At 44.6% G+C, this 24,611-nt stretch overlaps 1 protein-coding gene and 1 non-coding gene across 2 annotated transcripts in view; one reads left to right on the top strand and one right to left on the bottom strand.

Annotated features, from left to right (window-relative positions):
- Positions 1 to 24,611, bottom strand: part of ARSB (arylsulfatase B) — a 217,876-nt gene that overhangs the window by 17,127 nt on the left and 176,138 nt on the right. The window lies entirely within an intron of this gene.
- On the top strand, positions 3,024 to 3,130 carry LOC120993000. Its single transcript, XR_005777133.1, has one exon. It is a non-coding gene; the product is annotated as a U6 spliceosomal RNA (small nuclear RNA).

The raw sequence follows: 24,611 nt of genomic DNA, 5'->3' as shown, positions 1-24,611 counted from the left end.
TATTATGGAGGTACTCTTTCCTAGAAACACGGCCTATAAGGGAGAATACAATGCTGTATGAAGATACCAAGGTGAGTCGTTAATGTTCCATCTGGACATTTATGGGAAACCCACATGATATCTCTAGAACGGGGCTTCATCTCACAGGGCCAGGACGAAGTGGCTTTATTTGTGAAGCTCTCCAAAAATAGTGGAGCACGCTTACCAGTGCTCTAGACGAGCCCCATTACAGAGATAAACCTGTTATCATCTGACATTTATGGCATATCCAGAATATGTATTAATCTCACAAAACTCTGATTGTTATCACCGAGTGGACGGTCTTAGGGTTTATACTCCTAGCAGAGCTTGCGCAGCCTGTACATATTCTCCCCCCAGAAGCAAACTTTGTGCATTTTGGGTCTTATGGAACAGGCTACAATGTGGCGGATTCATATGTATGAAATCGGAGGCATACAGAGAAGGCTCATGTACCTCTACAGATCCCTTTAAGGCTCCTACAATTAATGTAACATGACTGTGTGCATTCGCAATGCTAGCCCACTGGGAAAACTGGTCATGGTCAACACACATGTTAATTGTCACCATGGTTTCAGAAACAATCATGAGGTGAACAAAAACTATCAAATTGTTTAGCATTTTTAGGAAGATTGTTTTACCACTGGCCAGCTTTATACACAAAGTGCAGATGTTCTTCCTTAATCTTGTGGTTAATTCAAGAAAGATGGATTTGTACTAAAAGGAGAAGTCATACAATGGTATTTCCACATTCCTAGAAACTGGAAAGCACGTAATCTATAAAAAGGCAGTTTTCTGACATGGGAGTGAGGTTTAATGGTATCGGGTCTGCAACCTAGGACCCCCACTAATATCTGAAATACAGGAGCTGCAATGTACCCCGACACCTTCACACGTCTAAACTTGACTTTCATAACATATTTCAAGTGTGAAGTTACAGTAGCAAGTATTCCAAAACATCTATGCGCCCCAAACAGGGCTGGGAGGAGAGCTAGGCAAGGCAGTTAACCAGCATTGAGAAAGGAGAGGAGTATTTTTTAAATTACAGACAGAAGGTAAGCCAATCATCGGTGGAGGAGACTGGGACGGAGGCATTTTCATTTAAAAAGGTTATACCTAGCTCATACATCGCTAAGATATGCCACCAATGTCAGATAGGTCGATCTCCAGAGCAGGGACCCTGAAGTTAAAGGGATTGTACCGCGCATGCACACATGCTCTCCATTCACTTCTATGGAAGTTCTGAAAATAGCTGAGCGCATGCGCTCAGCTGTTTTAGAAGCCCCCCAGAAGTGAATGAGAGTGCACTGCGCATGCATGGCAAGACAGCGCTTGGCTATTTTCAGAATTTCAGTAGCGGTGAGCTTGCATGGTGCGCTCTTCCATTCTGGAGATAGGAGCAGGTCCCAGAGGTGGTACCCACACCTATCTGGCATTGATGACATACCCTAGCAATATGTCACCAATGTCTAAGATGGGAAGACCCCTTTAAGTGGCCCCTTATTTACAATTATAGAGTGTCTAATAATGAAGCCAGAGACTTGAGGTAGGAGCCAACCGGCCAATTAAAATAAAGGGACCCAGGTCTGTGAAGGTTCTCATTCATGGTATACAGTATAAGTAGACTGGTTTCCTCAATCTGAAACTAATTGAAAAAGTCAATCGGATGACTAGGGAAACGTCTTCAAGAGAAAATACAAGTCCTGTTGCTCTGAGGTATTACTGTTGATAAAGGACCTAGGGTGGTGGGGTGCACGAAACCCCTGCCTTGGATGCAAAGAGCGGTTACCCCACGGATCCATTTCGGACATTCTTGCATAGATCTGTCATTGTTTGGATTAATTTAGATATTGGTATTGCAAATATACACGACTGCACTTTGTGAGTGACCTTTGTAGGTAGGAAGAAGGGAGTGACATTTTACTATTCAAACACATATATTAATGCATAGCATTTTCGATAATCCCTCACACACTTGAATAAAGGGCCCATTGTTAGAAATCTGCGATTTCCCATTAGAAAATTTCTCATCATGTCAGCTGGATTCTGCTGTTAAGAGGGAATGTCAAATATCCTGCACAAACAAGTCTCTCAGCGGGATCAGGTGAGAGCTGTGCGGCTTTTTTGTTCTTCAGTTATTTGTCTAACCTAATAAAGTTGTCAGATTTAAACAAGTAATGATTATTTTAATTTATAAAGTGACAACATGGAGCACAGATGTACTAGGAGGGTAGACGGGGATGAGACCACACCTGACAGACGTACAGAAAAAATATAGCAAAGTATATATTTAAGTCTATGATAAATGGCTGGATTGCTTATGATAAGGCAGGTGATTTCTATGGCCGGTTTCACTTCTGCGTGTCCCAGTTCTGTGCAGGTAGGTGTGGAACCACTGTGTTAACCAACATATTTGACTTGGCTTCTCCTAAGGGCATTATCCTTACAGCCTCTAGTTTTCACTCTTTAACACCTGTATAGGTATCTGGACTTCTCTGTAGGGGAACCACTAGACCGCTACCTCCTGGAGTAGTCTCTGTATGATGGAGAGCCGACTCACAGGGGTCAACGGACATCAGAGCAGGCCACTGAAAGATCATTGGCAAAATTGCAGCCGTGGATGAGCTGAGGTCAGGACACACAGAATATGTGCAATACGAAAACAGACCGAGGCCAGGGTGGGCAACGAAGGGTCAATGTGGAGGTTAGCCACAGGTCAGGCAGCAGGGAATCACAATCCAGGAAATGGGCAGAAAGTCAGTACCCGTGCAGACAATGTATACAGTATACCACTGCAAGTTACTAGCAGGCTAGGAACTGAATGCTCAGGCACCCTGCTATTGAAGTGAATGGAACCCCTTCTTGCAATTAAACCTTCTCACAGCTGCAATGTCGACGGTGAGTAGGTAAACAATGAAGGGAAGGCAGCACTTACACAAGCACAGCCTTCTCTTCAAACAGCTGATCGAGAGGATAGGACATCAATATTAAAATCCCGGAAAACCGTGCTTGCTTCGGCAGCACATATACTAAAATTGGAACGATACAGAGAAGATTAGCATGGCCCCTGCGCAAGGATGACACGCAAATTCGTGAAGCGTTCCATATTTTTTGCTCAAAAGTATAAATATGAACTTTGCTGTATATACTGCTAGTAGGGGTATACGTAATGTAGATGGGGAGAATATTTTTTACATTCTACTCCAGCTTTGTTAAAAAAAAAAATTTAATGGTTATTCACTATAAAAATAAAAAAAAATAAAAAAATTTCGGGAAAACCTCTAAGTATTCCAAAGTAGCTAACCATAGGCCGGAGCAGCTTAGGGAGCACACATGGGGCCCTTTAAGAGCCGGAGGGAGCACGCACGTGCCCTACGGGCAGGGGAGAGAGACATTCCTGGCAAGCAGGGCGCAGCCTATCTGGAGAGACAGAGCAACCCCAGCAGCCAAGCCTGTTGGCTAGGGGAGATCAGGAGGTCGGTCTAAGATGCCGGGATACAGAAACCCAAGGGTGAGATCAGGAGAGCCTTTCTCAAATACTTATTATATGAAAAGCTCTCCTTATATCATAGGACTGGTTTCAATCCCATCCTTGGCTCTAAATTAAAGTGAAACTGGCATAGGATTGTTATTGCCAATAATAAGTTAACTTTTTAATACTGGGCCACTAAATAACAGATTAAAGGGGTTGTCCCACATTTATTAAGTGATGGCCTAACTTGAGGATACGCCATCAGTAGCTGATCAGCAGGGGTCCTGACACCCCAACAAATCAGCTGTTCAGGTGTAGCTCTGTCTCCATAAGTCACCGGAACTACACAGCTCTGTCAATTGTGTAGCGGGGTAACTTGTTACTACAGCGCAGCTCCCATTGACGTAAATGGGGGAAGTGCAGCCGTGACAATCTCTGTCCACTACACAGTTGCTGAAGCTGAGTAGTTCTAGTGCCGACTTCCAGTGACGTAGCTACACCTGGACAGCAGATTGGCGGGGATGCGGGGTGTAGGTGTAACAGTAAAGCCTGGATCGCAGCGGCTCCCTGTGACTCCGCCCACTTACCTCCGGGCCTTAAATAGAAGACAGGTGCTAAACAGGGTGTTCCACTAATGGAGTGCGCACCCTGCTAGCTCCATTGCATCTGAGGACTCTGTCCACATATCCAGACCTGGATCCCTAACAACATTGTGAAGGACTGTCTACCTTCTTGCCACTGGCTTCCCCACTGCTGGCTTCCTAGCCAGGACCAACTAACCGCAAGTATATGCCTGTTACCTGCTCTGATTAAGGTCCTGGAACTCAGAGTGGGGTGGTTCCTGCTGGTGTGAGGCGATATTCCCAAACCAACTCTGAACTCAGGACATGCTATACAAACTCTGAACCTGCTGCATATTATATACTAAACTGAGGACATGCTATACTAACTCTGAACCTGCTGCATATTATATACTAAACTGAGGACATGCTATACTCACTCTGAACCTACTGCATATTATATACTAAACTGAGGACATGCTATACTAACTCTGAACCTGCTGCATATTATATACTAAACTGAGGACATGCTATACTAACTCTGAACCTGCTGCATATTATATACTAAACTGAGGACATGCTATACTCACTCTGAACCTACTGCATATTATATACTAAACTGAGGACATGCTATACTAACTCTGAACCTGCTGCATATTATATACTAAACTGAGGACATGCTATACTAACTCTGAACCTGCTGCATATTATATACTAAACTGAGGACATGCTATACTCACTCTGAACCTACTGCATATTATATACTAAAACTGAGGACATGCTATACTAACTCTGAACCTACTGCATACTACATACTAAACTGAGGACATGCTATACTAACTCTGAACCTGCTGCATATTATATACTAAACTGAGGACATGCTATACTCACTCTGAACCTGCTGCATATTATATACTAAAACTGAGGACATGCTATACTAACTCTGAACCTGCTGCATATTATATACTAAAACTGAGGACATGCTATACTAACTCTGAACCTACTGCATACTACATACTAAACTGAGGACATGCTATATACTAACCCTGAACCTATGGCATACTATATACTAAACTGAGGGCATACTATATACTAACTCTGAACTGTGCACAAGCTTATACTAACTTGTGACTCCTGTAATACTGGGGGACCTTCCTTTCCAGCAGTAACTAATTAGATGGATAGCGGTAAATGATTTTGTTACCCCAAACTCTCCGCCCAAGACTGAGAGAGATGTCTGGGGTACATACTGAGTAACCGCGAATCCCACAGCCAAAAACAAGGGCGGTGGGATAATAGTGGATGTCTATTGCTTCCGCAGTTGAGATCCTAACTGATCAACTAGGTGCGTTACAGTAGGACCCCTGTGAAAGAGCTTGGATAGGTCATTATTTAGTAAAAGCTGGACAACTCCTTTAAATTAGTCTATACTGGCTGTACATACTCCACCAAATCTGTATTCGAAGGGTGACACTCATAAAAGATGTACTTTAAAGGATATCCATGCATGTGCAGTGACTCGGAGGGGGGGGGGGGGCAAAGAAGGGTATAAGGCCTCATGCACGTGAACGTATCTCGTTTCTGTGTCCATTCCGTATTTTTTTTGCGAATAGGATGTGAATCCATTCATTTCAATGGGTCTGCAAAAAATGTGGACAGCACACTGTGTGCTATACGCATCCGTATGTCCGTTCCGTGGCCCCGCAAAAAATATAGGACATGCTCTACTCTTGTCTGTTTTTTTGGACAAGGATAGGTATTGTTACAATGGATCCTCCAAAAAATAAACGGATGCAACACGGACGTCATCCGTATTATTTGTGGATCAGCATTTTGCGGACCGCAAAATACATACGGTTGTGTGCATGTAGCCTAATAGCTATGAAAGTGGTAGTAGTACTCACAATTTAAGGTGGCAATCTTCACCCTGGCTCTCCCTGGGCCATGCACAGTGAATGAAGGGCACACTCATTTTTCCCTCAGGAAAATTCCTGACCTTCAGGGACTCCTGCCTGGTGCTAGTTGGGATGCCCTAGATGGTAGGTAGTTGGCAGGGTGTAAGGTAGCTGCAGGGGCAGACGTTTGGATAACGGAGTCAGTAAACAGGCCCATAAATTAATTCTTTCTTTACTAAATCGATGATGACAGCTGCAGTACAAGAAGCAGCAATTCATACAGTCCTGAGGTATATCAGACAGCTTACTTTTCCATAATAGCTGTATTTGGGCAGCGTCAATGATGGTAGTAGTAGTAGTACTCCCTGACTCCTCTTCTTAGGACATTTTACACAGTCTCTCCAAATAACCACAGGCATGCTATTCTGTTCTTTTACCAATTTCTGCAAATCCCGAGCTGAGGGGTACAGAATTTAGATACAGATGGCTAGCTTGTCTGTGGGGCACAGCACGTGCAATACACGGATAGTCATTCATCAGAATGGCCAGCACAGAATACTAAATTTCCACTGCAGAAAAAACAGACATCAAGATGCAGCTTCCCAAGGCGATAATGGCTGATCACCAGGGATTAGTTAAGCTGTCCCCTTTTCAAAAAGGGGTCGTTGTCATGAGACAACCACCTTTCATTATTACCTGCAGTGCAGTTACAGACTCACTGGCGGATCCAGGGGGGGGAAGCAACAGGGCAATTGCCCCCCTGCCCCCCCCCCCCCCCCCCAAGCTGCTCAGAAGTGGGGGGCGGCGGCAGGGCACAGGGAGATGAGAGCTTCCATTGTGGAAGTGTTCATCTCCATAGTCATCTGTATCGCCGTCCTCAGGACAGCGATACAGATGGCTGTGCTGAGGCAGGGGAGGGAGAGGAGTGTCCCTTTCCCTTCCTCTGATAGGCTGCCAGCCTAGTGCCTGCAGCCTATCAGAGGCCGGCGCAATGACGTCATCGCGCCGCCTGAGCCGTACAGCGCGGGACACAGGCCGGAAGAGGCCTGCATCGCTGCCAAGGAGGTAAGCATAAGTGTTTTTTTTTTTTTGTGTACAATACTGGTGGCTACTGGCACATAATGGGGGGCTCTGGCTACTGGACATAATGGGGGGCTCTGGCTACTGGCACATAATGGGGGGCTCTGGCTACTGGCACATAATGGGGGGCTCTGGCTACTGGCACATAATGGGGGGCTGTCATTACTAGCACATAGGGGGCACTATAGGGGCATCTACTGAGGCCACAAAGAATGGTTATTTTATATGGGTGCTCTGTACAGTAAAATTTTATACTGGGACACATTATGGTGGGTACTATGAGGAAGGGGGGAGAGGAGGACTATGGGGTCATCTACGGGGGGGCACTAAGAAGGGGTATTTTATACTTGCAAATTATGGGGGACACTGAGGGCATCTACTGGGGCATTTTATACTGGTACATTATGGGGGGCACTAGGAGGAAAGGGGGAGAGGAGCACTATGGAGGTATTTACTGGGGGCACTATATAGGGGTATTTTATACTGGCACATTATGGGGGCACTATGGGGACATTAGCTCAACTGGGGGCATTACAAGGGGGTATTTTTTGCACTGTCACATTATAAGGAGAATTATTTCTACTGGGGGGCATTATGGTGGGCTTTATTACTCCCCCATGGTATGACCCCCTAGTAGCAGCACCAGCCTCTCCCTGCTCTTCTATCCCTCTGCACCTTCTCCAAATCCTTATTATGAAATCTTTCTCATTAGGATAAAGCACAACATCAGCTCCACCGAGCGCCCGGCTAAAGTGTTGAAGTGGCGTCCGAGATCCCCAAGGGCCAAGTCAAGTAATTGCAAGTTTTCATGTGAAATATGTTTATGTTATACACATATAGCCTACACTGTGCCCCACAATATACAGTATACCTCTACACTGTGCCACACAATATAAAGTATACCTCTACACTGTGCCACACAATATACAGTATACCTCTTCACTTTGGAGTCTGTTCTATAAGCACCATTGTTTTGTGGCGGCAGACAGAAAATAATCTGGAAGTGCCCCTCCAGAGACCAGGCTCTGGATCCGCCACTGGTCAGACTTGGGGCTATTTGTGCCCAGCAGAAGAAAGTATTCTGAAAGGTTTACTGTGCATTTATGCAGAACATTCACTTTTCATTGGATCGTAAATTTATTTTTATGTCATTATTGTGTTAGACGCTGAGCCCGACAGAGGATTGTCTGGTATTCTAATGGGAGAGATGGCAACATGTGTGCATGTGACAGTGATCAGAACCAGAGTGATCAAAATTCAGACTCAACTGTCCCTACAAACAGCTTCACGGGTCTCATCTTCCGGGTCCCCTGTGAATGTGACCTGGTTATGTTGGAAGTAACTGCACATTCTTGCTCTCAATCCTCAGTGGTATTACACACTAAAGTAAAATATTTCCCTTCCATCATAAGAAGTGACAACTTATCAAAACAGAATTTTCAAAGTGTCTTTTACATTAAATTTGTACAGAAGAGAGTGAACTACAATTACCTAGAGGCTTTGATGGTTCCCGGTGGATAGAATGCAATTTTTTTTTCTAAAGGGTCCAGCCCCATTGACAGCTGCAGGTCATTAAATTCTTCTTACCGGTTTAGTAATAGGGCTGATTCTAGGTTTATACAAAGGCAACTCATCTGGTCGATGTAAATATAGACTCGTTCTTAGACTTGAAGATTACAGGTTGAAAACTAATTTTAAATCAGCTGGTTAAAAAACTAAACTATAAAATCCTGAGTGACGAACGCTCAGATAATTCCATTGTATGACCGACTATTGCACATACCCTGGTGGTCTCATGTCCTCATATTTTGTCCTAAAGGGGTTGTCTCATCACAAATAATCCTTTTCGTATGAGAGTTCAGCTACAGAGATCCCCATCAGACAGCTGATTTTGCTTAGTGAAGTCACAGCCAGCTAGACCTTTTCCCAGAAGTGACCACCGGTCATGGACAATACATGTCTGCCAGAATGAAAGCCATTGCTGTTATGGACAGTGGATGTAGAACCACTGTGCCAGCCAACTGGTTTGACTTTGAGCTAGTCCTGAGGCGGTCCCCTGGTTTCTTGGCGGTCCCCTGGTTTCTACCCTTTAACCTCTATAAAAGGATCAGCGCTTCGCTGTAGGGGAGCCACCAGTAATTAGCTGAGCAGGCATGTCCAGGCATTTCCTCAAATGTCTAGAGCCAACGAGTAAGTAGAGACCAGTGGGAATTCAGTAAGCATTGGAATTGGAACAGCAGGGGATCAATGAGTATCCATCCTTTCATTTTTTTTATACCACTCTGAGCCATTGAGAAAAAAAAAAATTCCCAACTAGATAGCCGCATTTAATTTTTTTTAGAGGAAAGTTTGAGTTAATAGAGGGAGTCTCTTATTCAGGAATCCCCATTGGCCCATTGATCTGAATGGGTTGTATGTCATTCAATTATGTTACACCGGCAGTCTGTACACATCGCCATCTCGCTCTCTCCTGAGGATATGGCTACTGGAGCACTCATTTGGCCTCTTGCTCTCTTTCCCCAGCAATCCGTGTTTGCTGGTATCCCTCTACTTCCCCCTGGCTGGCATAGCCGCTAGGTAGCACTGTCTCATCCAGTCCACACAGGTTGAGGCCTGTTTTTTGCCTACCTTTGGCTCTCTCTGGCCTTAGGGCATGTGCACACTCTTTCTACAGCTCTTAAAGGGACAGTGCATGCACCCACATTTCCCAGCCTATGGCTGGCCACCATAGAGTATTTAAGGCACCTTTCCCTGTGGGAAGATGCCTGAGAAATAGGTTCTAATAGTCTAGTTTCCTGCTAAGGTGCACCATTGCTGTTTTGCCTGTCTACCAACCTCTGCCTGTCACTGGCAACACCCTTAGGAGCAGCCCCAAGCCAAGTATGTTCAATGGCACCGACAGATCGACTTCTTCTATTGTAACACACTTACCCTGTGGTGGCCCTGGAGGGAATTGACACTGTGGAGTTCAACCACAAATTGCAATCTGGTGGCTGGGGTTTACAGCAGCAATACACATTGTGATCAGCTTACTTATAGGGGGCCCTTGTATAAGAAAATGTAGCCGTTTGAGAGCCATATCCAACACATTATCAGGACTCTCAAAGAACAAAAGACAAAATTAGTAAGAGTTATGCATGGGAGCCGCCCTAAGACAAAATGACGATTGATATTATAGGTTGTTAATATGATGAGGACAATAGTTCTTTAATGGGAGGAAATTATTTCTTTGCGTCGCATAAAATGTGACTTTCAGAATAACCAAGTTCAAACACACACCTGAGAACACAGTAATGAATTGCCCTTGGATAGAAGATTAATGTAGCAGAGGACTTGCCCTTTCTAACTTTGATGTAAATGTTAAGTTTTTTTGGCTTAACCACATAAAAGATCTTCTATGCATCCCTTGTGGTATCTGCACAATCATACATCTCAGTCCATTTCTCTTCCAAATGCTTCTTCTCCTAACACACACAATATACCTACAAATAACATATTGTCTACATCTGTCCAATGGGAAAAAACTACAGGAATTTAGTAGTGTGTAGGTACACAATATACAGTAAATCATTTAATGGATTCCTACCAGGAGAAATTTTCCCCAACTGATAAGAATACAAATATATTTATTCCTGCTAAGGGATTTTTTTCCTACTATATATTTCACAAAATTGCTAATAATCAAGGTACTTATCACCGGATATTGTGTTTTATATAAAACACGGTAGAAAGGATCCACTGATAAAATATTAACAGAGGAAAGATCTACGAGCAAATCCTTTAAATTCTTCATGAGAGCAACCCCTTCTATGAAGAACACTTTCTCAAGCTCCTGGAACTCCCAAATAATTTGTTATTGCTGGAAAACCCTTTAGGGGTAATGTCAGAAGGGGAAGAAGGAAAAAGATCCCAAAACAGGAAGTATGGTCGGAAGAGGAAACAAGTTTTTTGGAGGCGCTAGAGGCAGAGACTGATCCGGTTGTGGTTAATCTTACCAATCTTGAATTGACCCCGGACTGCATCTCAGTCCTTGACATGGGACTGGGATTCAGTCTAGTGGAACAATTCGATTCGGTTATGTTTGAGATCGACCTGTTTAGGTCTATCTGCGAATTGAACCTACATAGGTTGTTCCATGCCAACCCTAAAGGGGGAGAAAATATTAGAAAGGAAGGAGAAATCCCTACTACTATAGGCCCTTTGGGGTTTAGTCTCTCAGCTAACTTTAGTGAGAGTGAGGTGTCCTGTATAGAGTTTTTGACAAATGGTATGGATCCTAGTGAGGGGGCTACAGATCATGATATAGCATTGGTGCAGGACATCACAGGGTGGGTGGGATCCACATTTTGTCCCCCCTTGCCCGCTGGTAGTAGTTTGGAGATATTTCACCAACAGGTATTGAAAGAGATTAGGGAAATCCTCTATCCAACGCAACCTTCTTATTTGACCAGAGGTGAATGTGAAGCCTTGAAATGGCTTAGATCTCGCCAGGATATTATTTTAAAGCCAGCGGACAAGGGGGGCAATGTGGTTTTCATGACCAAGGACTTTTATTTCTGGGAAGCCAGGAGACAACTAGAGGACGATAATGTCTATGAGAAATTGAATAAAGATTCTACTCATAAGATATGTGATTTATTACAGGGTATGTTGTGCAGGTATGTGGAATTGGATGTCTTCTCTAGGAGGACGGGCAAGAGGCTGCTCCCGGTGTCCCCTTCTAAACCGTCCTGGTACTTTTTACCTAAAATCCACAAGAGTTTGGATCGCCCACCTGGGCGACCTATTGTGGCTGGTATTGGTTCTGCCACTGCTCCCCTTTCTGAATACTTGGACTGGCTCCTCCGCCCACTTCTTAAGGATATCCCCTCATATCTCAAGGACACAAATGACTTCCTCCTGTCTCTGAAATCTTTTCATTGGCAGCAGGGACATCATTTGGTCTCTTTAGATGTGGAGAGTCTCTACACTCGCATTCCATAGGAGCCGGGGGTGTTGGCGGTTAAAGAGATTCTTGAAGAGACTGATAAGGGCCCTGTTTATATCCGGTTTGTTGAAGAGGCCCTCCAGTTTGTGCTGGGAAACAATGTGTTCAGATTTGGGGAGCAGTGGTACAAACAAAAATATGGTACGGCAATGGGGACCCCGGTAGCATGTACCTTCGCCAATATTTTTTTTATATAGATAGATTTGAAGATAAATATATTTATTCCTTGGACAACCCATATCTGCACTACATACAGCTGTTTTTACGCTATATAGAAGATATATTTATCATTTGGTCAGGCACAGAGTCCCAATTCAGTGAGTTTGTCGACTATCTTAATGTACATAATGAAATGAACATGAGATTTACTTTTAAAATCGGGGGTCTTAAGTTGGAGTTCCTTGATGTACTGGTGACAGTGGAAGGTAATCAATTGGTCACCAGGGGGTAGGGAAAACCCAATTCGGCGACCAATTCATTGTGACACTATAATAGCTTCCACCCCCAAAGTGTCAGCTGTACCATATGGTCAATATATAAGGCTTAGGAGAATCAATGGCCGGGAGGAGGATTTCAAATCCCAGGCCATTGACCTTACTAAGCGTCTGTTGAAGAGAGGCTACCCCTTGAGGGATCTTCACAAAGCAATGCTAAGAGCTTCACAATTCACCCGAGATGATTTGCTGTTTGGTAAAAAGAACCCTAAGAGGGATAAAGGAAATGGGACACCTCACAGATTTATGTTTTCAATTAAATATAGTCCAATGACGGATGCCATCCGTAGGACTATATACCGTAATTGGGATATACTGAGTGGCGATGAATCCTTGAGGGTTTGACACGGAACAAACCTATAGTTGCGTTTAGGCGTAGCCACACCTTGAAAGATAGGATGGTTAGGAGTAGATATTCAGAAAGAAGGCCAGAGACATGGCTGAAGGAGTATGTACCTAGAGGCAATCGTAAATGATGGAATTGTTCATTCTGTAGATACAATCTTTAGTATAGTATAGTATAGTATGTTTTGGAAGTTTACAGCATAGGGTTAATCACCTTATTACATGTCGGAGTAGGTTCCTGGTGTACCTGATAATATGTCCCTGTGGCCGCTTCTATATTGGTAAAACCATTAGACCATTATTTAAAAGAATAAGAGAACATTTCAATTCAGTGACATCTGGTAAAGGATGTCCATGGTTGATTAAACATGTTAGAGAGATGCATTTCGGTGACCCCAGGGTTTTACCATTCTCAGGTTTGGAAATAGTCCTCTTTTTACCAATAGGGGGCGATAGACACATCCAATTACTACATAAAGAAGCCAGTTGGATTAGGTCTGAATGACCGTAATGACTTAAGTGCCTTTCTATAGGCATTGTTGTATTGTGACACCTTATTGTTAGGTTGTTTGTGTACCTTTGTATTGTATTTTATGTATTATTGGCAGCGCTGTTTGTGCGCATGTCGATTTAGGCAGCGCTGATGCATAAATGTGACGTATTGACGTCACTACGTTAGGAGGCCTGAGGAAGCGTGATCCTACATGAAGCGGCCGTTGCCTCATGGTGCCTGTGTGGCGTCCTGCACCCCTATCGTCTGCCTGTATCCTTGTACCTATGTGGAATAAAGTAAGAATTTGAATTATATCGGTGAGTGCTGTCTTTCATCCTCACACTACAAGACACTTTGTTTGGCCATACATTTTCCCTCGAGTAGGCAACCTTGAATGATCAAAACACAATGCATGGATAGGACAGTTTCTCCATTGCATAACACATAAGTGTTATAATAGGGTCTTTACGAGACATCTCCTTTAAAGAATTACAGGACCCTGTCACCATGTCCATCAATAATAAGCGTATCGCAAGGGGCCTTCACTGCTGGGACTAGGTCATTATTTAACATTAGACTATTGGTGTAATACTCCAAGAGGCAGGGGACCCTTTCTCCATTACATTGGTATGCTACTGCATACCAGGCTCTCTAGGTGGAGAACCCATTCACATCTAAAAAGTCCCTCAAACATGAGTTAAATGCAAGGGGTAGTCCACTGCCTGGATCTGCAGCTGTCATTAAATAATGACTTTGCAGCATGTTCCCATCAATGGTACATGTAACAAGTGGATGACCTGGTCTCTCTATGAACACAGAAGGGCTCCATGCAGGGGCAAATTTCTTGGTCTTGTATCACATTTGCATTAAAACTGATCCAGCTGATCCAGTAGGCTCTTCTATCCAGGAACAGCCTACCGGATCCATGAATACTGGGTGCTACCATGTGTTGCCAAAGTTCTGTCTGGACCCATTCACTATAATGGGGACCGGCGGAGGTCCAGCTGCAACCCTATGCTAACCAAATATGCCAAGGGGCGACCAGACAAATACCGCTGAGAATGGGGCTCGACGGAACCTTGGCAGTACACGGTAGCACCCGGTATTCACAGATCCGGCAGGCTGTTCCCGGCTGGAACAGCTTGCCAAATCTGTTTTAACGCAAATGTGAACCAGGCTTTACATCCATCTCCTTTAACACTTCATACAGATAGTGATGGGCATTTCTTAAGCTATTTAGGCCACTATTGTGGCGTAAAAAAAAATCTCAGATTATGACGCACACTATATTTGCTCCATAATTTCCAACTTTTTGAGCTTCTCACTATTTTCTAAAGATCTACTATACATCAGAAACTAGCGAAAAGTAGAGTTTTTGGTGAAGTAGTGCCAGAGCAGCGGCTAATTAATGAATAGGCACATCTCACTCCACTCATTCTTATGAGCCTAACTACTATTAATTTATTTTATGAACATATATAGCGCTACTATATTCCGCAGCGCTTTACAGACATTAGCATCGACTAATTACCTTCACATACCAGTAGTATAATAGGGTATATACTTTTAGTACCTCATTCCGCTATAACTAGAAATTTAAAAGCCTTCCTTTCTCCTTCAATTGAAGACATACTATACTATACTATACTATACTATAGGTCAATGCACTGGCAAACAAATGGAACAGAACACCTTTGCAGGTTCTAGCAAGATAGGTTCCCTTTAAGGCAATAGGTTATTCTATCACCAGTTTTATGGTGTCCTAACTAAGGGCAACATAAATAAGTGACTGATTCTCTTAGCAAAATGCTGGGTCACTTTCTTTAATTGACCCAGTCAATCTGCCAACATCTTGTATTGAAAAGCTCCAGCTGATAATGATGAGTCATGAATATTTATGAGCTCCTGACTCTCCCCGCCAACCTGCTGCTGATTAACAGTTTTTTTCCATATGAATCAGCAGCAGGTGGGCAGGGGAGTGGCTATCTCTCTGAATTAGGCCTCATGCACACGACCGTTTTTTTTGCGGTCCGCAAAAACGGGTTCCGTAGTTCCGTGATCAGTGTCCGTTTTTTCTTCCGTGGGTCTTCATTGATTTTTGGAGGATCCACGGACATGAAGGAAAAAGTCGTTTTGGTGTCCGCCTGGCCGTGCGGAGCCAAACGGATCCGTCCTGACTTACAATGCAAGTCAATGGGGATGGATCCGTTTGACGTTGACACAATATGGTGCAATTGCAAACGGATCCGTCCCCCATTGACTTTCAATGTAAAGTCAGGAGTCCCTATTATACCATCGGATCTGAGTTTTCTCCAATCCGATGGTATATTTTAACTTGAAGCGTCCCCATCACCATGGGAACGCCTCCATGTTAAAATATACCATCGGATTTGAGTTATATTGTGAAAACTCAGATCCGACAGTATATTCTAACACAGAGGCGTTCCCATAGTGATGGGGACGCTTCAAGTTAGAATATACTAAGAACTGTGTACATGACTGCCCCCTGCTGCCTGGCAGCACCCGATCTCTTACAGGGGGCTGTGATCCGCACAATTACCCCTCAGGTGCCGCACCTGAGGGGTTAATTGTGCGTATCATAGCCCCCTGTAAGAGATCCGGTGCTGCCAGGCAGGAGGGGGCAGACGCCCCTCCCTCCCCAGTTTTAAATTCATTGGTGGCCAGTGAGGCCCCCCTCCCTCCCCTGTATTACATTCATTGGTCGCCAGTGCGGCCCCCCCCTCCCTCCCTCCCTCCCCTGTATTACATTCATTGGTGGCCAGTGCGGCCCCCCCTCCCTCCCCTGTATTACATTCATTGGTGGCCAGTGCGGCCCCACCTCTCCCCCCCTCCTAATTAAAATCCCCCCCATCATTGGTGGCAGCGGAGAGTTCCGATCGGAGTCCCAGTTTAATCGCTGGGGCTCCGATCGGTAACCATGGCAACCAGGACGCTACTGCAGTCCTGGCTGCCATGGTTACTTAGCAATTTTAGAAGCATTATACTTACCTTCGCTGTCTGTGGCCGGCGGGGCGCTCCTCCTACTGGTAAGTGACAGGTCTGTGCGGCGCATTGCTTATAGCACAGACCTTTCACTTACCAGTAGGAGGCGCACCCGGCGGGCCACAGACAGCGAAGGTAAGTATAATGCTTCTAAAATTGCTAAGTAACCATGGCAGCCAGGACTGCACTAGCGTCCTGGTTGCCATGGTTACCGATCGGAGTCCCATCGATTAAACTGGGACTCCGATCGGAACTCTCCGCTGCCACAAATGATGGGGGGGGGGATTTTAATTAGGAGGGGGGAGAGGGGGGGCCGCACTGGCAACCAATGAATGTAATACAGGGGAGGGAGGGGGGGGCGCACTGGCCATCAATGAATGGAATACAGGGGAGGGAGGGAGGGGGGGCCGCACTGGCCACCCATGAATGTAATAGAGGGGAGGGAGGGGGGGGGGCCACACTGGCCACCAATGAATTAAATACAGGGGAGGGAGGGAGGGGGGCCGCACTGGCCACCAATGAATGTAATACGAGGGAGGGAGGGGGGCCGCACTGGCCACCAATGAATGTAATACAGGGAAGGGAGGGAGGGGGGCTGCACTGCACCAATGAATTTAAAACTGGGGAGGGGGGTCTGCCCCCTCCTGCCTGGCAGCACCTGATCTCTTACAGGGGGCTATGATACGCACAATTAACCCCTCAGGTGCGGCACCTGAGGGGTTAATTGTGCGGATCACAGCCCCCCGTAAGAGATCGGGTGCTGCCAAGCAGCAGGGGGCAGTCATGTACACAGTTCTTAGTATATTCTAACTTGAAGCGTCCCCATCACTATGGGAACGACTCTGTGTTAGAATATCCTGTCGGATCTGAGTTTTCACGAAGTGAAAACTCATATCTAAAAAAGCTTTTATGCAGACGGATCTGAGGATCAGTCTGTGTGAAAGTAGTCTACGGACACGGATCACGGACGCGGATGACAATCTTGTGTGCATCTGTGTTTTTTTCACTGACCCATTGACTTGAATGGGTCCGTTAACCGTTGTCCGTCAAAAAAATAGGACAGGAAACACGGATCACGGACGCGGATGAAAAACTGTGCATTTTCTGAGTTTTCAACGGACCCATTGAAAGTCAATGGGTCCGCAGAAAATCACGGAAAACGGAACAACGGACACGGATGCACACAACGGTAGTGTGCATGAGGCCTTAAAAAAACGCTGGACTCACTGACATCACGCTGGACTCAAATCAGCTCATTAGCATGCGGCATGTGGCATCTTTGTGTGTATATTATGAGGTAACCATCTGTCACACCAGTAAGTGAATACATCTAAGGTACTTTTTAGTAGTTAATGATTGTATATAATTAGTTAGATTATAATCAAATATCCACATGACAGGTTCCCTTAAAGCATCTCAGGGTTGCCAGTCATTGGCTGGTGAAGATTAAGAGCGGTGGGGGGCATCCTACTGGCAGACTGGAGAGACCTAGCCTGCATGTACAATAGGCCATGGCCTGCAGCAAGAAGCAAGAGGCAGAAAAGAAGATCCTGGCGGCCTGACCCACCGCAAGGGAGCTGCAGGAGGTCAGCGGGTCCGAGCCACCGGAAAAGACAGTGCAGAGTGAGCAGCGGACATGGGCCGTCGACCTAACAGGTATGGGCAATCGCAGCAGCAATCACTCATCATCTGCATGTAAATGCAACTCTCACCTCTTCTGACACGCATGAAATTATCAGGAACAAATCGTTCGTTCCTCATAAAATGACTGCTGAATCGGCCTGTGTAAAGGGGCCTGGGCACACCTCTTTCTCATCTCCTTTTATCTATCTTTTATCTTAGCCATTTCAATATACAGTGGAAATAAAAAGTCTACACAATGTCAGGTTTCTGTGATGTAAAAAAAATGAGACAAAGATAAATCACTTCAGAACTTTTTCCACCTTAAGGCCTCATGCACACGACCGTAGTTCGGGTCCGCATCCAAGCCGCAGTTTTTGCGGCTCGGGTGCGGACCCATTCACTTCAATGTGGCCGCAAAAGATGCTGTCCGCATCCTTTGCTCCGTTCAGTGGCCCCACAAAAAAAATATAGCATGTCCTATTCTTGTCCGTTTTGCGGACAAGAATAGGCATTTCTACAATGGGCCGCCCGTTCCGTTCCGCAAATTGCGGAAGGCACATGAGCGGCTGCCGTTTTTTTTGCGGACTGCAAAAAACGGAACGGTCGTGTGCATGTAGCCTTAATGTGACCTATAAATTGTACAACTCAATTGAAAAACAAATTGAAATCTTTTAGGTAGAGGGAAGAAAAAATATAAAAATAAAATAAAATGGTTACATAAGTGTGCACACCCTTAAACTAATACTTTGTTGAAGCACCTTTTGATTTTATTACAGCACTCAGTCTTTTTGGGTATGAGTCTATCAGCATGGCACATTTTGACTTGGCAAGATTTGCCCACTCTTTGCAAAAACACTCCAAATCTGTCGGATTGCGAGGGCATCTCCTGTGCACAGCCCTCTTCAGATCACCCGACAGATTTTCAATCAGATTCAGGTCTGGGCTCTGGCTGGGCCATTCCAAAATTTTATCTTCTTCTGGTGAAGCCATTCCTTTGTTGATTTGGATGTATGCTTTGGGTCGTTGTCATGCTGAAAGATGAAGTTCCTCTTCATGTTCAGCTTTCTAGCAGAAGCCTGAAGGTTTTGTGCCAATATTGACTGGTATTTGGAACTGTTCATAATTCCCTCTAGCTTAACTAAGGTCCCAGTTCCAGCTGAAGAAAAACAGCCCCTTGACATGATGCTGCCACCACCATGCTTCACTGTGGGTATGGTGTTCTTTTGGTGATGTGCAGTGTTGTTTTTTTGTGCCAAACATATCTTTTGGAATAATGGCCAAAAAGTTCAACCTTGGTTTCATCAGATCATAACACCTTTTGCCACATGCTTTTGGGAGACTTCAGATGTGTTTTTGCAAAATGTAGCCTGGCTTGGATGTTTTTCTTCGTAAGAAAAGGCTTTCATCTTGCCACTCTACCCCATACCTCAGACATATGAAGAATACGGGAGCTTGTTGTCACATGTACCACACAGCCAGTACTTGCCAGATATTCCTGCAGCTCCTTTAATGTTGCTGTAGGCCTCTTGGTAGCCTCCCAGACCAGTTTTCTTCTCGTCTTTTCATCAATTTTGGAGGGACGTCCAGTTCTTGGTAATGTCACTGTTGTGCCATATTTTCTCCACTTGATGATGACTGTCTTCACTGTGTTCCATGGTACATCTAATGCCTTGGAAATTCTTTTGTACCCTTCTCCTGACTGATACCTTTTAACAATGAGATCCCTCTGATGCTTTGGAAGCTCTCTGTGGACCATGGCTTTTGCTGTGGGATGCGACTAAGAAAATTTCAGGAAAGACCAACTAGAGCAGCAGAACTTTATTTGGGGTTAATCAGAGGCACTTTATATAATGCTTAATTCTGAACAAAGCTACATCCCCAGTTATAAGAGGGTGTGCACACTTATACAACCACAATATTTATATATTTTTTTGTTTTCTTCCCTCCACCTAAAAGATTTCAGTTTGTTTTTCAATTGAGTTGTACAGTTTATAGGTCACATTAAAAGGTGGAAAAAGTTCTGAAATTATTTATCTTTGTTTAATTTTTTTACAGCACAGAAACCTGACATTTTAACAGGGGTGTGTAGACTTTTTATATCCACTGTATATCCTTTACCCTATACTATGAACCAGCTGATGTTCCTTTGAACATATCCTTCTCCACATGGGGTGAGGATATGTATTTATGATCTGTTTGCAAATTATAAAAAGTTTAACAAAAACGTATTGTAAAAAAAAAAAAATGCTAATATTCTAAGATTCATATCCAACTTGTGGTCAATTGTAATATTGCTGATGTAAAGCAGCAGTAGTTCATTATTTTCATGAATGGAAAAGGGTATTTCTCATTGATCTTTAACACATTTCAGGGTCTGGCACGTACAGGGGTGACGTCAACATTTCCTTACTGCAAGATCTGTTTTTAATAAAAGAATTCGGCTGAATGTATCCTACTGGGCTTTTCCCTTCATTACGCTGGCTCCCTGATCCTAATACTCGTCTGACCACACAGCCATAAATATTGACCACTCCTTGATTTCAAAGGGAGTTTAATGGCGTTTGAGTCGTTAAGGGTGTGTTCTATTGGACATTTAATAGTGACACATTATCCAAGGTCAACAAGAGGTTAAAGAAGCGGCAACATTAGCAAATTGTAGAAACATCAACCGAAATATTAAGTTCCTAGTTTTTGCAGAAAAGCATGAAATCACTATAAGGGGGAAGAAGAAACAAGTGACTAATGTCCCATATACAGGCGCTTTCAGTCCACAAGTACAAAATCCTCTGTACCTTCTTAACTGGTTTTAATCCCCAAGCCAGTTAAACACAATTAATCACAATTCTTTGCCAAAATCAACACGGTGCTCTGTTGATCACTTTGAAGTCAGAGTTTGACACCTCCAGATAAGATTTTGTTGTATCATAAAACAGGCTCAACGACCTCTAAGGAAAATACATTTAAGATTCATCATGGTGGGGGTTTAGTTCCTGGAGGTTCCAGTCTTGTGGCAGTGATCCAAGTTCCAGAAATGCAGAGGAGTGGAGAGAGGAAAAAAAGGCCATTTCCTTCCTAATGCTTCCCATATGGGTTATATTGAATTTAACAGTGGGTTTTCGAAGTCAAAAATCGTATAGTCTGCCAATAGAGTGTTCTCATACATAGGGAGAGGAGGGAAGTCTTTTTTTAAGCAGGTGAATTGCAGACACGATTAGTCTTGTCCAAGGCCAAATGCCTTACTGGGCGTATGTTCATAACATTAACAAGATTAAAAACCTGGAAAATATTAAGGTAAACTCTGCAGCCAGCGCTAATCTTGTTGTTAGGAATTGCATTGCTGTCATTTCAAGGTTTTATTGGATTGACCAAAATTTTACTTTTTATTGTAATCTTGGGCAGTTACCAGGGGTGGACTGGCCATAGAACCCTACAGGGAAATTTCCCGGTGGGCCAATGCCTGGAGGAGCACCTGCCCGCTGAGTACTGGTCCCTGCACTTACTATTATCCCTGGGCGCCGCTCTGTTCTCCCGGTATAGGCTCCGGTATCTTCATAGTTAGGCTCCACCCAGGGGAACCTGCCGGCGTCTCATTCTCCCATGCTGTAGCGCTGGCCAATCGCAGTGCTCAGCTCATAGCCTGAGAGGCTTTTTTTCTCTCAGGCTATGAGCTGAGCGCTGCAATTGGCCAGCGCTACAGCATAGGAGAAGGAGACGCCGGCAGGTTCCCCTGGGTGGAGTCTAACTATGAAGATACCGGAGGCTACACCGGGCGAACGGAGCGGCGCCCAGGTATAACAGTAAGTGCAGGGAGATCCCTGGGCGCCGCTCTCCATGTCTGTATAGTTAGTTTAGATGTTTTATTCTAGTGAAAGGTCCTCTTTAAGCACCTGATCAACGGCCATCCTCAGGATGGTGCCAGTTGAATACTGTGGTGAGGGCAACAGCATTTTGTGCTGTACTGTGGAATTTGGTTCTGCAGGGGCGGTGTTTTGTGCTGTACTACAGTATTGCTGGCCCTACCTAATTCTTCTGTCCCTGCCTACTTGTGCTTGCCCTATCTACTTTTGTTGCCCCATCTTCTTTCAATTTGGACCCAACAACATGAAGCCACTTTTAGTTTTTTTCCAGGGCCACTTTAAGCTCCCAGTACATCCCTGGCAGATACATAATGCCCTAGCAGACAACATGGACCACAGCCCCACTTCCCACTTACAGAGGAGGTTTAGGCTACATTCACATGACAGTGAAAAAAAAATGGTCATAAAAAATAGACACAATGTATTTTTTTTTATGGCCAATTCAACCATTTTTGCATCCATTCTCTGGCCATTTTTAATAGGACCCACAGGAAGGTCACATGATACTCGGACGTCTTTTTTCCTTGCTTCAGAGAGCTTGTTGTTTGCAGTGGTTTCCTGCATCTTTATTGCGTAACCTTCACCAAAAGCCATCACGGCAGTGGACTATCTTATGATGTCATAACTGGACGAATATTGCACATGATGCAATGTCGACATGTACTATATAGTCACAGTCCCTATGTCACGGGGCGCCAAAGGTGCAATCGTCTCCCATCAGCCGCAGACCTGCTGCTTAGCTTCGGGAGCGAGGATCTGTGTTTGGCCTCGTTCCCTTTGTTAGCTGGGAGGCTCCCTGCTCCTAGGTCTGCCTTGAGCGCCGAGCTGATCACTCGGTGCTCGATTTGTCTGTCTGACGGTCATGTGACGCTGGCCACGTCACATGACCCTCACTCCCCACTATAAATACAGGCAGCCTGCTGGCCACAGGTTGCCTGTTAATTTTAGGTCTCTGGTGATTGTTTTGTTCCTGCATACTTACCTGATCCTGTGTTCCCTGACGATTCTCTGCCTGCTCCTCCTGTACTGCGCATCTCTCCTGGTATCCTGACCCCGGCTTCCACCTGACGATTCTTTGCGGACTCCTATTGTACTTTGTTTCTCTCCTGGTATTTGACCTTGGCTTTTCTTGACTATTCTCTGCTCATTCCTTAGTACTGCGTAGCTCTCTAGGTATTGACCCAGTTTGTTCACGTTCTGTTATTTGTCTTGTCTGTCTTCCCAGCACGTATCCTAAGTTAGGGACTGCCATCCAGTTGTCCCCTGTCATTAGGACTTGCGAGGCAAGTAGGCAGGGCCAGCGGTGAGGGTGGAGCGCAGTGGTCACTATCCTCCCCCCTGTGTGTAGTGTACGTTACCGTCACACCCTAACTGTTCTATGGTTGTACTCATAATGCACAATAATAAACTTGTTAAAGGGGTTGTCCGTTTTTCCTATATCCTCAGGATAGATCATCAATATCAGATTGGCGGAGGTCCGATTCCCGACACACCTGCAGATCAGCAGTTTGAAGATAACACAGCGTTCAGGAAAGCACTGCGTTCTCTTCACTGTTTACCTGCTCGTTGTCGACACTGCAGCGGCAGAGCAGTATACTACACAAGGGGTGCGCTTTCTTCAAGCAGCTGATCAGCAGGGTTGGCTGGAGTCGGAATCTCGCTGATCTGATATTGATGACCTTTCCTGAGAATAGGCCATCAATGAGAAAACCGGACAACCCCTTCAAGGAATGATGAAAGATCAGGTGAAACAATTTCCTCTGTCTTGTGCAAGCACAGAAATGAGAAGTCGGGTTAAAGCTGGCCATACACATTAGATAGCTGATGGCCAAACACTCATTCTGCTCAACAGGTAACAGTAAGCCATTGCCAGGCACCTCTGATGACAAATTATCTCCTTTAAGAATAAAAGGCCTTTTCTCCCCCAATATTTGTCAGGAAAGTTGGGGGGACCCCATAAATATTAATTGGTCAGCCGGTCCCACCAAAATCGGCGGGTTGGGAAATGGCCCTTTTACATGGGCTGAGGATCAAGAAAATTCTCTGGGATGTTTGTTGATGTTCATAATTGTTCTGTGTAAATGTGCTGCTGGTCACCCGATGAATGGGAAAACGCTCATTCTTTGGCTGATCTCATCTTTAATGTGGTACATAAAGTCATTGTTTTTGGGCAGCACATTGCACTGTATAAACAGGGAGCAGGGCTCATCCATCCTCATACACGATCAAGCAATTATTAGGTACGTTTGGTTCATTCCTGATAACAGTCTGTGAATCAGCCCATGAAAATAAGTTAGTCCATGTTTAATGTACAAAATGAAAATCGACATCATATAGCACGACAATCTTTTAAACAAACCTAGAACCAGAACCTGTACCTCACATGGATCCAGAGATCCATGGCAATGGTACGATTCAGAGATCACAACTGGATCCAAGTTCCACTGCACTAAAATATCTGGATCATCTATAAGATGTTTGGACAATAGAATGGCATTCCAACTAGTCAACCTCATGCCAACCATGAAGCATAGTGGTGGAAAATGCATATTGAAATGGCAGGAACTGTCATAATATTGCACGTGAGGAACGTGCTGAACAACCACCGAGCCTGAACAAAATAGGAAAGCATTTTTTACTTTATTGCCACTTGAACATGAAGGAATCTGGACTCGTTAGTCATAGAATAAAGAATCCTGCAGCTAGAGCCTTAGACAAGTTCTTGACATCCAGCATTGTGGTGGAATATTACAGCATATAAGTTCAGATTTATCTGTTACACAT

This window comes from Bufo bufo, chromosome 2, assembly GCF_905171765.1.
Source record: "Bufo bufo chromosome 2, aBufBuf1.1, whole genome shotgun sequence".
Lineage (NCBI taxonomy): Eukaryota > Metazoa > Chordata > Amphibia > Anura > Bufonidae > Bufo > Bufo bufo.
This window is presented reverse-complemented; position numbering and strand designations above follow the sequence as displayed.